Below are 16,660 nucleotides of genomic sequence, written 5' to 3'. Positions count from 1 at the left end.
CACACACTGGAATCTACCCAACACACTGGACTCTACCCACACACACTGGACTCTACCCACACACACTGGAATTTACCCAACACACTGGACTCTACCCACACACACTGACTCTACCCACACACTGGACTCTACCCACACACTGGACTCTACCCACACACACTGGACTCTACCCACACACTGGACTCTACCCACACACTGACTCTACCCACACACTGGACTCTACCCACACACTGGACTCTACCCACACACTGACTCTACCCACACACTGGACTCTACCCACACACTGGACTCTACCCACACACTGACTCTACCCACACACTGGACTCTACCCACACACACTGACTCTACCCACACACTGGACTCTACCCAACACACTGGACTCTACCCACACACACTGGACTCTACCCACACACACTGACTCTACCAACACACACTGGACTCCACCCACACACTGACTCTACCCACACACTGGACTCTACCCACACACTGACTCTACCCACACACTGGACTCTACCCACACACTGGACTCTACCCACACACTGACTCTACCCACACACTGGACTCTACCCACACACACTGGACTCTACCCACACACTGACACAACCCACACACTGGACTCTATATACACACTGGACTCTACCCACACACACTGGACTCTACCCAACACACTGGACTCTATATACACACTGGACTCCATATACACACTGGACTCTACCCACACACACTGGACTCTACCCACACACTGACTCTACCCACACACTGGACTCTATATACACACTGACTCTACCCACACACTGGACTCTATATACACACTGGACTCTACCCCACCCGCCCGTCCGTCTGTCTGTCTATCTGTCTGTCCGTCCGTCTCTGCTGTCTGTCTGTCTGTCTGTCTGTCTGTCTGTCTGTCTGTCTGTCACTCTGTCACGCTGTCTTTCTATCTGTCACTCTGTCTGTCACTGCTAAGTGTTAAATGTTATTACATACAGGGTCAACATATGAAGGAACTGGCATTACATCTGTGTCTCTCTGTTTTCGTCCTACCTCCACTGCACTCCCCTCTGAGCCGTCACTGCTAAGCCTAGCATCCTTTCCCACAGCACTGGGACCAGATGACCAGGGGACCACACTGCCGGTGCTGGGCCCAGCAACATCCTAGTTGTGAATGAATGAACACATGTATAAGAAGAAGACTGAATACATGTCTAATAGATGACCATTGGCTCGTAATACCGTATGAAAGCCTAACTACTTATGTTGCAAATATAATTGCCTGTCTATCATACATGCCCCCCCCCTGTACATTGACTCGGTACCGGTGCCCCCTGTATATAGCCAAATGTTTTATATATTTTATTGCGTTACTTTAAACAAAAACAAAAAACAAAAATGACTTTTGTTTATTTAGTAAATATTGTTATATCTCTCTCTCTCTCTGCCTCCTCGCTCTCTTTCTGTCTCTCTCTGAATTCAATTTAAGGGCTTTATTGGCATGGGGGAAACATATGTTTACATTGCCAAAGCAAGTGAAATAGATAATAAACACTTAATTAGTGAAATTAACAATAAAAAAATTCACAATAAACATTACACTTCCAAATGTTCCAAAATAATAAAGACGTTTAAAATGTCATATTATGTCTATATACAGTACAGTGCTGTAATGATGTGCAAATTGTTAAAGTACAAAAGGGAAATAAATAAACATAAATATAGGTTGTGTCACACCCTGATTTGTTTCACCTGTCTTTGTGATTGTCTCCACCCCCCTCCAGGTGTCACCCATCTTCCCCATTATCCCCAGTGCATTTATACCTGTGTTCTCTGTTTGTCTGTTGCCAGTTCGTTTTGTTTCGTCAAGCCTTCCAGTGGTTTTCCCTCTGCTCCTGTCTCTCGTTTTTGTTCCTGTTTCCTAGTTTTCCCGGTATTGACCTTTCTGCCTGACCTGACACCTGCCTGCATTGACCTGTTGTTTGCCCGCCCCTGTTGTGATAAACATTGTTACTTCAACAGTCTGCATTTGGGTCTTACCTTAAACGTGATTTACAATGGTGTACGTTCTTCACTGGTTGCCCTTTTCTTGTGGCAACAAGTCTCTCTCTCTCTCTCTGTGTGTGTGTTTTCTCACTACGTCCACGAGAAAACGTACAGAGAGAGAGAGAGAGAGAGAGACTTGTTGCCACAAGAAAAGGGCAACCAGTGAAGAACATACACCATTGTAAATCACGTTTAAGGTAAGACCCAAATGCAGACTGCTGCAGCATCAGGTAAGATGTCTGTGTTGCTACGCCTAGCATCACTGGGACCAGAAGACAACGGGACTAGGCCACACTGCCTGTGCTGGGCCCAGCTACCTTCTAGGGTAAGACTTTACATTAAGAGTCCATAATGAACCATTTATAAAGGCATTTACAAACCATTTGCTCACCATTTATTAACCACTACTCCCACATGTGTCAATGTTAGTAGGCTAGTTATTCACACATGTATGTAGATATTTCCTTAAACATCCTGTATTCTATGCTTGTTATTTCACCAGGTATAGCAGGAATGCCTACCAAAGGCATGCTCATCTTTTTGTGAGAAATTACACTGGTTACTCAAAATATTGATAAATTATAAATAGCTCTCACTTTAGATTAGGGACTGCAAAAACACTTGACTAATTATTAGTAAATGGTTTATTAATGTGAGAGTAATGATTAGTAAATGGTTTATTAATGTGAGAGTAATGATTAATAAATGGTTTATTAATGTGGGAGTAATGATTAATAAATGGTGAACACACAATTTATAAAGGCCTTATAAATGGTTTATTACGGACCTTTAAAAGAAAGTGTTACCCATCCTAGTTGTGAATGAATAAACCCATGTATTAGACAAATAAGAATATCACTGAATAAATGTCTTACAGATTACCATTGGCTTATAACCTTATAACAGCCTGAATACATATTTAAATAATAGTGCATTTCAAGTGTTCCCCCCTGCACACTTAAGTGTTTGAATATTAGGCTACATCTAATTCAATAGAAAACAACAGAGAGGGAGAGAGACAGAGAGAGAGAGAGAGAGAGAGAGAGAGAGAGAGAGAGAGAGAGAGAGAGAGAGAGAGAGAGAGAGAGAGAGAGAGAGAGAGAGACAGAGACAGAGAGAGAGAGAGAGACAGAGACAGAGACAGAGAGAGAGAGACAGAGACAGAGACAGAGAGAGAGACAGAGAGAGAGAGAGAGACAGAGAGAGACAGAGAGAGAGAGAGAGAGAGAGAGAGAGAGAGAGACAGAGAGAGAGAGAGAGACAGAGACAGAGACAGAGAGAGAGAGACAGAGACAGAGACAGAGAGAGAGACAGAGAGAGAGAGAGAGACAGAGAGAGACAGAGAGAGACAGAGACAGAGACAGAGACAGAGAGAGAGAGGGAGAGAGAGAAGAAGAGAGAGTGCCAGTTCCTTAATATTTTGGCAGTAGCCAATGGAACAGCCCCTATCTCTGTTTTCTTCCACTGAATTCAATATGCAACCTTCTGTGTTTGTCAAAGAACGATGCCGGGACTAGTTAATGTGGATGCGGATAGATATCCAGCGTTGTGCTTCGTTTGACAGTGCCGCGTTTGCGTATCTTTCTGCCAAGATGTGATAGGCGGGAGATAGGCGGGACTTTACAGCCATCAATGCATGGCTATGTAATGAAATCCTACACTAGAGTCACTTGTTACTACAGCTCATAAACTCACTCGCTGGGCTGAAGAGACTGAGATTCAGAAGTGAATATACATTGATAAAACAATTAAATTACTAATACACAAGTCCCCAAATTGACCATTATTGAAATAAATGACTTGTGTTTAGTAAAAAACACTGTACAAATGTCTAGTAGATGACTATTGCCTTAACTATGTGTTATAAAAGCCAATCTAATGACTTTTTAGTAGACTAGTGTCTAAATGTTCCCCCGACTCCCCCTTCCCTAATTAGCCATCATAAAAAAAATGTAGGTTTGACTGAGTGACTGACAGAGTCAGAACGGGTCGCTCTCTCTTTGATGACTTTGAATGTGAATTTGCGACACCTCCGCTCAGCCGGTTGTGTCCATATATATATCTTTTTTTTTAAATATATTTTTAGATTTGAGTCATTTAGCAGATATCTTATCCAGAACGACTTACAGTTAGTACATTCATCTTAAGATAGCTAGTTGGGAGGACCACATATCACAGGCATAGAGAGTAACTCGGGTTGCTCGGGTTAGTGCTCGGGTTAGGGTGTAGGGTTTGAGCACAGCCTGAAGGTAGGGAGGGGGAGTTCCTCTTGCTGTTCCGTAGGCACGCACCATGGTCTTGTAGTGGAAGCGAGCTTCGACTGGAAGCCAGTGGAGTGTGCGGAGGAGCGTGGTAACATATGAGAACTTGGGAAAGTTGAAAACCTTATGTGTTATGGCTTTACTCCCCCTGCTATATTGTGGATAAAGAGTTACTTGTCTAACAGAATACAGACGGTGTTCTTTAATGGAATCCCCTCCAACATAATCCAGAATCAGGAATTCCCCAGGGTAGCTGTTTAGGTCCCTTGCATTTTCAATCTTTACTAACGACATGCCACTGACTTTGAGTAAAGCCAGAGTGTCTATGTATGCCGATGACTCAACACTATACACGTTAGCTACTACAGCGACTGAAATGACTGCAACACTTAACAAAGAGCTGCAGTTAGTTTCAGAATGGGTGGTTAGTCCTAAATATTGCCAAAACTAAAAGCATTGTATTTGGGACAAATCATTCACTAAACCCTAAACATCAACTACATCTCGTTATGAATGATGTGGAAATTGAACAAGTTGAGGTGACTGTCATGGTCAAAACATGTTGAAGGGAGAAGCGCTACTCTGCCTTCTTAACAACACTATCAACAAGGCAAGTCCTACAGACCCTGGTTTTGTCGCACCTAGACTACTGTTCAGTACTGTCAAGGTTGTGCGCTACTGGTGGAGAAGTCAGGTGCAGGAGAGCAGAGAGTTGTGAACAGACGCACACTTTATTTAGGCAGATGCTATAAAACAGACAGACGCCACTGCATCAAAACCTCCAGCCAAAGGTAAAAAGTGTAAGGTGCGAAACAGTCACGAAAATAAGCAAATGTTTAACAATTAAACATCGTTTGTGAAATATCACCGAATACGACGGGAAAAACCAGCCTGGCGCGTGACATAAAACACGTCATCAAAACAATTCCACACAAAGACATGGGGGGGATGGGGGGGGGGGACAGAGGAATAAATACATATTAATTGATTGGGGAATGAAAACCAGGTGGGCAGGGAACAAGACAAAACAAATGGATACATGAATAAAATGGAGTGGCGATGGCTAGAAAGCCGGTGACGTCGACCGCCGAACGCCGCCCAAACAAGGAGAGGAGCCGACTTCGACGGAAGTCGTGACAAGTAGTGTGGTCAGATGCCACAAAGAGGGACTTAGGAAAATTGCAGGTGGTTCAGAACAGGGCAGCACGGCCTCTTGAAGCTAGGGGGCACTATTTTTATTTTTGGAAAAATAACGTTCCCAAAGTAAACTGCCTATTTCTCAGGATCAGATGCTAGAATATGCATATCATTGACAGCTTAGGATAGAAAACACTCTAAAGTTTCCAAAACTGTCAAAATATTGTCAGTGAGTATAACAGAACTGATATTGCAGGCAAAATCCCGAGAAAAATCCAATAAGGAAGTGACTCTTATTTTGAAATCCCTGCTTTCTATGCATCCCTATTGCCCATTGACAGGGACATGCAACTCTATTCCACAGTACTACACAGAGCCATGACTACATGCAACTCTATTCCACAGTACTACACAGAGCCATGACTACATGCAACTCTATTCCACAGTACTACACAGAGCCATGACTACATGCAACTCTATTCCACATTATGGAACAGCGGGGACTGTGAAGAGACACACACAAAGGTACAGACACATGCATACATTGTAATATTGTTGTATGGTGGTATTATGCATTTTGTATTGTACATGTAGTGGCGTAATAATGTTATATAATGTACTCTTTAATCTTTTGTTTTATATGTAATGTAAATGCTTTATTGACTTTGGACACCAGGAAGAGTAGCTGACGCCTTGGCAGAAGCTAATGGGGATCTATGTTCAATACAAATACAAACCCAAAATGTGCATCAGTCTTTCCTGCCCCATGGACAACTTTCAGTGTGAAGAAACACATACGTAATTCTATCACTTAGGTCAACTATCCCTTTAAAGGCTATTAGTGGCCACAGAAGTCAAGCTATGGCCAAACACACATCCTACATAGGCTACCATGTCCTCTGCTACATAGGCTACCATGTCCTCTGCTACATAGGTTACCATGTCCTCCGCTGCATAGGCTACCATGTCCTCCGCTACATAGGCTACCATATCCTCCGCTACATAGGTTACCATGTCCTCCGCTACATAGGCTACCATATCCTCCACTACATAGGCTACCATGTCCTCCGCTACATAGGTTACCATGTCCTCCACTACATAGGCTACCATGTCCTCCGCTACATAGGCTAACATGTCCTCCTCTCCTCTACATAGGCTACTATGTCCTCCGCTACATAGGCTACCATGTCCTCCTCTCCTCTACATAGGCTACCATGTCCTCCTCTCCTCTACATAGGCTACCATGTCCTCCTCTCCTCTACATAGGCTACTATGTCCTCCGCTACATAGGCTACCATGTCCTCCGCTACATAGGTTACCATGTCCTGCGCTACATAGGCTACCATATCCTCCGCTACATAGGCTACTATGTCCTCCGCTACATAGGCTACCATGTCCTCCGCTACATAGGTTACCATGTCCTGCGCTACATAGGCTACCATATCCTCCGCTACATAGGCTACCATGTCCTCCGCTACATAGGCTACCATATCCTCCGCTACATAGGTTACCATGTCCTCCGCTACATAGGCTACCATGTCCTTCGCTACATAGGCTACCATGTCCTCCGCTACATATGTCTTCCGCTACATAGGCTACCATGTCCTCCGCTACATAGGCTACCATGTCCTCCGTTACATAGGCTACCATGTCCTCCGCTACATAGGCTACCATATCCTCCGCTACATAGGCTACTATGTCCTCCGCTACATAGGCTACCATGTCCTCCGCTACATAGGTTACCATGTCCTCCGCTACATAGGCTACCATGTCCTTCGCTACATAGGCTACCATGTCCTGCGCTACATAGGCTACCATATCCTCCGCTACATAGGCTACCATGTCCTCCGCTACATAGGCTACCATATCCTCCGCTACATAGGTTACCATGTCCTCCGCTACATAGGCTACCATGTCCTTCGCTACATAGGCTACCATGTCCTCCGCTACATATGTCTTCCGCTACATAGGCTACCATGTCCTCCGCTACATAGGCTACCATGTCCTCCGTTACATAGGCTACCATGTCCTGCGCTACATAGGCTACCATATCCTCCGCTACATAGGCTACTATGTCCTCCGCTACATAGGCTACTATGTCCTCCGCTACATAGGCTACCATGTCCTCCGCTACATAGGCTACCATGTCTTCCGCTACATAGACTACCATGTCCTCCGCTACATAGATTACCATGTCCTCCACTACATAGGTTACCATGTCCTCTGCTACATAGGCTACCATGTCCTTCGCTACATAGGCTACCATGTCCTCTGCTACATATGTCTTCCGCTACATAGGCTACCATGTCCTCCGCTACATAGGCTACCATATCCTCCGCTACATAGGCTACCATGTCCTCCGCTACATAGGCTACCATGTCCTCCGCTACATAGGCTACTATGTCCTCCGCTACATAGGCTACTATGTCCTCTGCTACATAGGCTACTATGTCCTCCGCTACATAGGCTACTATGTCCTCTGCTACATAGGCTACCATGTCCTCCGCTACGGTACTTTATGGGAAATTCATAGGCTTTGACACTGAACCATGTTCAAAACAGAGTTTATTGGCAAATTGAAGACAATGGTGTAATGGTTCATTTTTATATGTGTGTATGAGAGAAGAGAGAGAGGTCACTCCATCAATCTGCTATTGTCGTTCTCTCAATCTATTTCAGTTGTGACTCCACAGCGTGGAGGGTAGTATGTGTGGGGGGTGAGGGAGGTTGAAGGGGGGCAAGGCACCGATTCATCACTGGGATTGGAAATAAGACCGACACAGCACAGTTTGTCATGTGAGATTAGTCTGAAGCTGGTAACGGCTGTCCTTAATATAGTCTCCACCATCGCACACTACTCATCCCCTGGAACACACCACTACTGCTGTAGACCAGGGTGTGTGTGTGTGTGTGTGTGTGTGTGCGTGCGTGCGTGTCTGTGTGTGTGTGTGTGTGTGTGTGTGTGTGTGTGTGTGTGTGTGTGTGTGTGTGTGTGTGTGTGTGCGTGTGTGTGTGTGTGTGTGTGTGTGTGCGTGTGTGTGTGTGTGTGTGTGTAGAGAGCAGGGAAGGACATCTGGTGGTTCCATTTGTAGGCCTGAGGATCAGTTTCCAAAAACCACAAACAAAAACCTCTTACTGTTGAGAGTTAAAATAGTAGGAATACACAAGATGCAATTTGGTCATGTGACTGTGCATCAGCAGTTTGTCTCTTGTTATTTTAGTCACTGACAGTCACTCAGTTATCCTATGTCAGCTAACATTTTTTAGATTGGTAAATTGGTTTTTTCCAGCGACAGTCCCTTCAGAGAGCATTCACACCCCTTGACTTATGCCACATTTTATTGTTTTACAGCCTGAATTCAAAATGGATTAAGTCGATTTTGTTTTTCTCTCAACACAACATTTAAAACATTTTAAATTTGTTGAAAATGAAGTACAGAAATATCGAATTTACATAAGTAGTCACACCATTGAGTCAATAAATGTTAGAATCAGCGATTACAGCAGGCAGCAATTATTTGAGCTTTGCACACCTGGATTGTACAATATTTGCACATTATTCTTTAAAAAAATTCTTAAAGCTCTGTCAAGTTGGCTGTTGACAGCCATTTTCAAGTCTTGCTATAGATTTTCAAGCCGACTTAAGTCAAAACTGTAACTAGGCCACGTAGGGACATTTAATGTCTTCTTGGTGAGCAACCCCAGTGTAGTTTTGCCCTTGAAAAAAAACTGAACCAGGTTTTTCTCCAGGAGTTAACACATTTTTATGGCTGTTTTATTTTAATGCCTTATCGCAAACACGATGCATGTTTTGGAATATTTGTATTCTGTACAAGCTTCCTTCTTTTCACTCTTGTCATTTAGGTTAGTATTGTGGATTAACTACAATGTTGTTGTTCCCATCCTCAGTTTTCTCTTATCACAGCCATTAAACTCCGAAACTGTTTTCAAATCCCCATTGGCCTCATGGTGAAATTCCCTGAGCAGTTTCTTTCCTCTCCGGCAACTGAGTTAGGAAGGACGCCTGTATTTGTGGTGACTGGGTGTATAGATACACCAAGTGTAAATAATAACTTCATCATGCTCAAAGGGATATTCAATATAGGGCTAGGGGCCTCCAACAAATTTCACTTAGGACCCACAAAAATCTATGGCTGGCTCTGACTGAACAAATGGGCATGGATGTGGGTATAGATGTGGGTATGTATGTGGGTATAGATGTGGGTATGGATGTGGGTACGGATGTGGGTATAGATGTGGGTACGGATGTGAGTATTGATGCGGGTATAGATGTGGGTATAGATGTGGGTATGGATGTGGGTATAGATGTGGGTACGGATGTGGGTATAGATGTGGGTACGGATGTGGGTATTGATGTGGGTATAGATGTGGGTATGGATGTGGGTACGGATGTGGGTATAGATGTGGGTACGGATGTGGGTATTGATGTGGGTATAGATGTGGGTACGGATGTGGGTATTGATGTGGGTATAGATGTGGGTATGGATGTGGGTACGGATGTGGGTATGGATGTGGGTATGGATGTGGGTACTGATGTGGGTATGGATGTGGGTACTGATGTGGGTATTGATGTGGGTATGGATGTGGGTATAGGTGTGGGTTGAGATGTGGGTACGGGTGTGGGTACGGATGTGGGTATGGATGTGGGTACTGATGTGGGTATTGATGTGGGTATGGATGTGGGTATAGGTGTGGGTTGAGATGTGGGTACGGGTGTGGGTATTGATGTGGGTATAGATGTGGGTATAGATGTGGGTTTAGATGTGGGTACGGGTGTGGGTATTGATGTGGGTATAGATGTGGGTATAGATGTGGGTATGCAGACTTATGGCCCCTCATGATGAATTCAGATGTTTTTGTGGCCCCATCCCTGGTGGATGGATGGAATCCACATGGAATCCTATTCCACATCAGGTAACTGATGCCAGCAGTAGAATCGGATTTTAAAAATCTAGTAAAAATACACCTTATGGAACAGCGGGGACTGTGAAGAGACGCACACAAAGGTACAGACACACACATACATTGTAATATTGTTGTATCGTGGTACTATACATTTTGTTTGAGACAGTTTGCTACAGCATAAAAATAATCCTGCAGTAACAGGGAATGTGAATTATTATGTGGATTATAATTAATATACTTTTTTTGTAGGGGTTGTTCAATTTTCCTTAAAGGGAAAGTAAAGTCTGAAATGTCAGTGGAAGCATTTTTTAAATCTCAAAAACGCTACAAGTTTTAAAGTTGTCCTGCAACAGGGTGATCAATTTAAGATCCTATATATGTAAATGTGTCTGAGGAGGAGACAGAGAGAGATAGACAGCGAGAAAGTCCTGCAACAGGGTGATCAAATTAAGATCCTACATCTGTAAATGTGTCTGAGGAGGAGACAGAGAGAGATAGACAGCGAGAAAGAAAAACAGAAGAAATGCCTGGCCAAGTGTGAAAATGTTGAGGCGTATCTTATTGATCACACTGTTCGATCCATGGCGAGGCAATACCCAGCTCTTACTGAGTATGTACCTCAGGAAGACCCTTTAAATGATCTAAATAGGAGTGACCACATGACGTGTAAACACACATCTGTTGTGCCAATTCTTATTTTAATAATAATGAAAACTCAGACTTGAGTGAATATAAGTGAATATATTTCAATGGTTGAAAAAACAACACCAACTCTAACGCAAATGGAGATATTTGTCATAACTGCAGTCAACAGAAATTACGGAGTGTGATGCCCTTTAAATTACGGCGTGTGTTGCCCTTTAAATTACGGCGTGTGTTGCCCTTTTAATTACGGCGTGTGTTGCCCTTTTAATTACTGCGTGTGTTGCCCTTTTAATTACGGCGTGTGTTGCCCTTTTAATTACGGCGTGTGTTGCCCTTTAAATTACGGCGTGTGTTGCCCTTTAAATTACGGCCTGTGTTGCCCTTTTAATTACGGCCTGTGTTGCCCTTTAAATTACGGCCTGTGTTGCCCTTTAAATTACGGCGTGTGTTGCCCTTTCAATTACGGCGTGTGTTGCCCTTTTAATTACGGCCTGTGTTGCCCTTTAAATTACAGCCTGTGTTGCCCTTTTAATTACGGCCTGTGTTGCCCTTTAAATTACGGCGTGTCTTGCCCTTTTAATTACGGCCTGTGTTGCCCTTTAAATTACAGCCTGTGTTGCCCTTTTAATTACGGCCTGTGTTGCCCTTTAAATTACGGCGTGTGTTGCCCTTTTAATTACGGCGTGTGTTGCCCTTTAAATTACAGCCTGTGTTGCCCTTTTAATTACGGCCTGTGTTGCCCTTTAAATTACAGCCTGTGTTGCCCTTTTAATTACGGCCTGTGTTGCCCTTTAAATTACGGCGTGTGTTGCCCTTTTAATTACGGCGTGTGTTTCCCTTTTAATTACGGCGTGTGTTGCCCTTTTAATTACGGCGTGTGTTGCCCTTTAAATTACGGCGTGTGTTGCCCTTTAAATTACGGCCTGTGTTGCCCTTTTAATTACGGCCTGTGTTGCCCTTTAAATTACGGCCTGTGTTGCCCTTTAAATTACGGCGTGTGTTGCCCTTTCAATTACGGCGTGTGTTGCCCTTTTAATTACGGCCTGTGTTGCCCTTTAAATTACAGCCTGTGTTGCCCTTTTAATTACGGCCTGTGTTGCCCTTTAAATTACGGCGTGTGTTGCCCTTTTAATTACGGCCTGTGTTGCCCTTTAAATTACAGCCTGTGTTGCCCTTTTAATTACGGCCTGTGTTGCCCTTTAAATTACGGCGTGTGTTGCCCTTTTAATTACGGCGTGTGTTGCCCTTTAAATTACAGCCTGTGTTGCCCTTTTAATTACGGCCTGTGTTGCCCTTTAAATTACAGCCTGTGTTGCCCTTTTAATTACGGCCTGTGTTGCCCTTTAAATTACGGCGTGTGTTGCCCTTTTAATTACGGCGTGTGTTGCCCTTTAAATTATGGCGTGTGTTGCCCTTTTAATTACGGCGTGTGATGCCCTTTAAATTACGGCGTGTGTTGCCCTTTTAATTACGGCGTGTGTTGCCCTTTAAATTACGGCGTGTGTTGCCCTTTAAATTACAGCCTGTGTTGCCCTTTAAATTACGGCGTGTGTTGCCCTTTAAATTACGGAGTGTGTTGCCCTTTAAATTACAGCGTGTGTTGCCCTTTAAATTACAGCCTGTGTTGCCCTTTTAATTACGGCCTGTGTTGCCCTTTAAATTACGGCGTGTGTTGCCCTTTAAATTACGGCGTGTGTTGCCCTTTAAATTACAGCCTGTGTTGCCCTTTTAATTACGGCCTGTGTTGCCCTTTAAATTACAGCCTGTGTTGCCCTTTAAATTACGGCGTGTGTTGCCCTTTTAATTACGGCCTGTGTTGCCCTTTAAATTATGGCGTGTGTTGCCCTTTAAATTATGGCGTGTGTTGCCCTTTTAATTACGGAGTGTGTTGCCCTTTAAATTACGGCGTGTGATGCCCTTTAAATTACGGCGTGTGTTGCCCTTTTAATTACGGCGTGTGTTGCCCTTTAAATTACGGCGTGTGTTGCCCTTTAAATTACAGCCTGTGTTGCCCTTTAAATTACGGCGTGTGTTGCCCTTTAAATTACGGAGTGTGTTGCCCTTTAAATTACAGCGTGTGTTGCCCTTTAAATTACAGCCTGTGTTGCCCTTTTAATTACGGCCTGTGTTGCCCTTTAAATTACGGCGTGTGTTGCCCTTTAAATTACGGCGTGTGTTGCCCTTTAAATTACAGCCTGTGTTGCCCTTTTAATTACGGCCTGTGTTGCCCTTTAAATTACAGCCTGTGTTGCCCTTTAAATTACGGCGTGTGTTGCCCTTTTAATTACGGCCTGTGTTGCCCTTTAAATTATGGCGTGTGTTGCCCTTTAAATTATGGCGTGTGTTGCCCTTTTAATTACGGAGTGTGTTGCCCTTTAAATTACGGCGTGTGATGCCCTTTAAATTACGGCGTGTGTTGCCCTTTTAATTACGGCGTGTGTTGCCCTTTAAATTACGGCGTGTGTTGCCCTTTAAATTACAGCCTGTGTTGCCCTTTAAATTACGGCGTGTGTTGCCCTTTAAATTACGGAGTGTGTTGCCCTTTAAATTACAGCGTGTGTTGCCCTTTAAATTACAGCCTGTGTTGCCCTTTTAATTACGGCCTGTGTTGCCCTTTAAATTACGGCGTGTGTTGCCCTTTAAATTACGGCGTGTGTTGCCCTTTAAATTACAGCCTGTGTTGCCCTTTTAATTACGGCCTGTGTTGCCCTTTAAATTACAGCCTGTGTTGCCCTTTAAATTACGGCGTGTGTTGCCCTTTAAATTACGGCGTGTGTTGCCCTTTAAATTACGGCGTGTGTTGCCCTTTTAATTACGGCGTGTGTTGCCTTTTAAATTACGGCGTGTGTTGCCCTTTAAATTACGGCGTGTGATGCCCTTTAAATTACGGCGTGTGTTGCCCTTTAAATTACGGCGTGTGTTGCCCTTTAAATTACGGCGTGTGATGCCCTTTAAATTACGGCGTGTGATGCCCTTTAAATTACGGCGTGTGTTGCCCTTTAAATTACGGCGTGTGTTGCCCTTTAAATTACGGCGTGTGTTGCCCTTTAAATTACGGCGTGTGATGCCCTTTAAATTACGGCGTGTGATGCCGTCTGTAGATCGTGGAGTGTGTTGCCGTTTTAGTGTGAAAACCAAAAGTGTAACCAAAACTTAAACTAAGGCATTAGTTCAGAGCGGCTAGGGTTAAGGTGTGGGATAGGGGTTAAAACAAGAAAAATGTCAAATGACAAAACAAGTGCTTGGCACTGGGATTGAACCCGTGATGCTCGGAGTCATAGCTCACGGTTTTACTCCATCCCCAACAGCCTATAGATGGTAAGAGACACTTGCGCTGCCCCTAGTGGACGGTTGGAAATGGCCATGGAAATATAACGCCACGTCGAAACTTCACCATTCCAATAACGCCTGGACAGCTTTTAATCCACCCAGAGTTCGGTCTCTGAAAAAAGACATCTGTTTTCCTAGGCTCGAAGTCTTGAACCTGCCCATATTGTCAACGATGCAGGCATGACAATCTATTCTCCTCAAACCAAATAAAGAAGAAACAAGAGAGCCTCATTAGCTGGATAACGGGACGTTTTGAGAATAAGAAGTGTCCTTGAAAATATAGATCCATGACCCACAGAGGATTCCGTTTGGGCGTGGTCTAAAGCCCTTCCGTGTTTTAACATGTCAATTACTAGGCAACAACTGAATATAAACAACTGGGATTAGTGAAACAGAGTGTGGTCATAGTGGGGTTTTGTTAGTCCACCCTCTTCCCTTTTCTCCCTCTCTTTAATCCGCCGGTAGTCCCATGTGTGCGTGCGTCACGTGCGTCACGGTGTGTGCATCTGAATGTTTTGTGTCTGTGCATGCGTGTGTGTGTCATGTGTACTCACCGTAACATCCTCTGGGGTGAGCTTTCGACATGAGGAGCCAAAGGTAGTCCGAAGCAGCCGAACGATTCAGTCTTGACCCCGGCAGTGTCTCCTCACACCTCATGTGTGCTCACTTGTAATGAGGCCTCTGGTGGATAGATTTCACTACCACTAGGACACAACAAAAGGCCAATGTACCACGAGGACAATGCTCCACGCGCTTCACGCCATTTGTTTGGCTCACCATATCCATCACATTAATGAGTCACCTTTTACTGACAGCTCATGATTACCTGCTTACACATGGAAAGAGAGGGTGGAGTAGGGGGAGAAAGAGAGAAAGAGGGGGGTAGAAGGAGAAAGAGAGAGTGGGGGGAAGAAAGAGAGAGAGTGGGGTGTAAAAGGAAAGGGGGATTAGAAGGAGAGAGGGGGGTAGAAGGAGAGAGAGGGGGGGTAGAAGGAGAGAGCGAGGGGGGTAGAAGGAGAGAGAGTGGGAGGTAAAAGGAAAGGGGGATTAAAAGGAGAGAGGGGGGTAGAAGGAGAGAGGGGGGTAGAAGGAGAGAGAGGGGGGGTAGAAGGAGAGAGAGGGGGGGTAGAAGGAGAGAGCGAGGGGGGTAGAAGGAGAGAGAGTGGGGGGTAAAAGGAAAGGGGATTAGAAGGAGAGAGGGGGGTAGAAGGAGAGAGAGGGGGTAGAAGGAGAGAGAGGGGGGTAGAAGGAGAGAGCGAGGGGGGTAGAAGGAGAGAGAGTGGGGGGTAAAAGGAAAGGGGGATTAGAAGGAGAGAGGGGGGTAGAAGGAGAGAGAGGGGGGTAGAAGGAGAGAGAGAGGGGGTAGAAGGAGAGAGGGGGGTAGAAGGAGAGAGGGGGGGTAGAAGGAGAGAGAGGGGGGTAGAAGGAGAGAGGGGGGGTAGAAGGAGAGAGGGGGGGGTAGAAGGAGAGAGAGTGGGGGGTAGAAGGAGAGAGAGAGGGGGTAGAAGGAGAGAGAGGGGGGTAGAAGGAGAGAGGGGGTTAGAAGGATAAAGAGGGGGGTGGAAGGAGAGATGGGCGGTAGAGGAGAGAGAGGGGGGTAGAAATAGAGAGGAGGGTAGAAGGAGAGAGGGGGTAGAAGGAGAGCGGGGGGGTAGAAGGAGAGAGAGGGTGTATAAGGAGAGAGAGAGGGGGTAGAAGGAGAGAGAGAGGGGTAGAAGGAGAGAGAGAGGGGGTAGAAGGAGAGCGGGGGGGTAGAAGGAGAGGGGGGGTAGAAGGACAGCGGGGGGGTAGAAGGAGAGAGAGGGGGGTAGAGGAGAGAGAGAGGGGGTAGAAGGAGAGAGAGAGGGGGTAGAAGGAGAGCAGGGGATAGAAGGAGAGAGAGGGGGGTAGATGGAGGGAGAGAGGGGTAGAAGGAGAGAGAGAGGGGGTAGAAGGAGAGCGGGGGATAGAAGGAGAGAGAGGGGGGTAGAAGGAGAGAGAGAGGGAGTAGAAGGAGAGCGGGGGGATAGAAGGAGAGAGAGGGGGGTAGAAGGAGGGAGAGAGGGGGTAGAAGGAGAGAGAGAAGGGGTAGAAGGAGAGAGGGGGGGTAGAAGGAGAGAGATGGGGGGTAGAAGGAGAGCGGGGGGGTAGAAGGAGATGGGGGTAGAAGGAGAGCGGGGGGTAGAAGGAGAGAGAGGGGGGTAGAAGGAGAGAGAGAGGGGGTAGAAGGAGAGAGAGAGGGGGTAGAAGGAGAGCGGGGAGATAGAAGGAGAGAGAGGGGGGTAGAAGGAGGGAGAGAGGGGGTAGAAGGAGAGAGAGAAGGGGTAGAAGGAGAGAGGGGGGGT

The sequence above is a fragment of the Oncorhynchus mykiss genome, chromosome 5, assembly GCF_057628025.1.
Source record: "Oncorhynchus mykiss isolate SJ-2025 chromosome 5, ASM5762802v1, whole genome shotgun sequence".
In the NCBI taxonomy this organism is placed as follows: Eukaryota; Metazoa; Chordata; class Actinopteri; order Salmoniformes; family Salmonidae; genus Oncorhynchus; species Oncorhynchus mykiss.
This window is presented reverse-complemented; position numbering follows the sequence as displayed.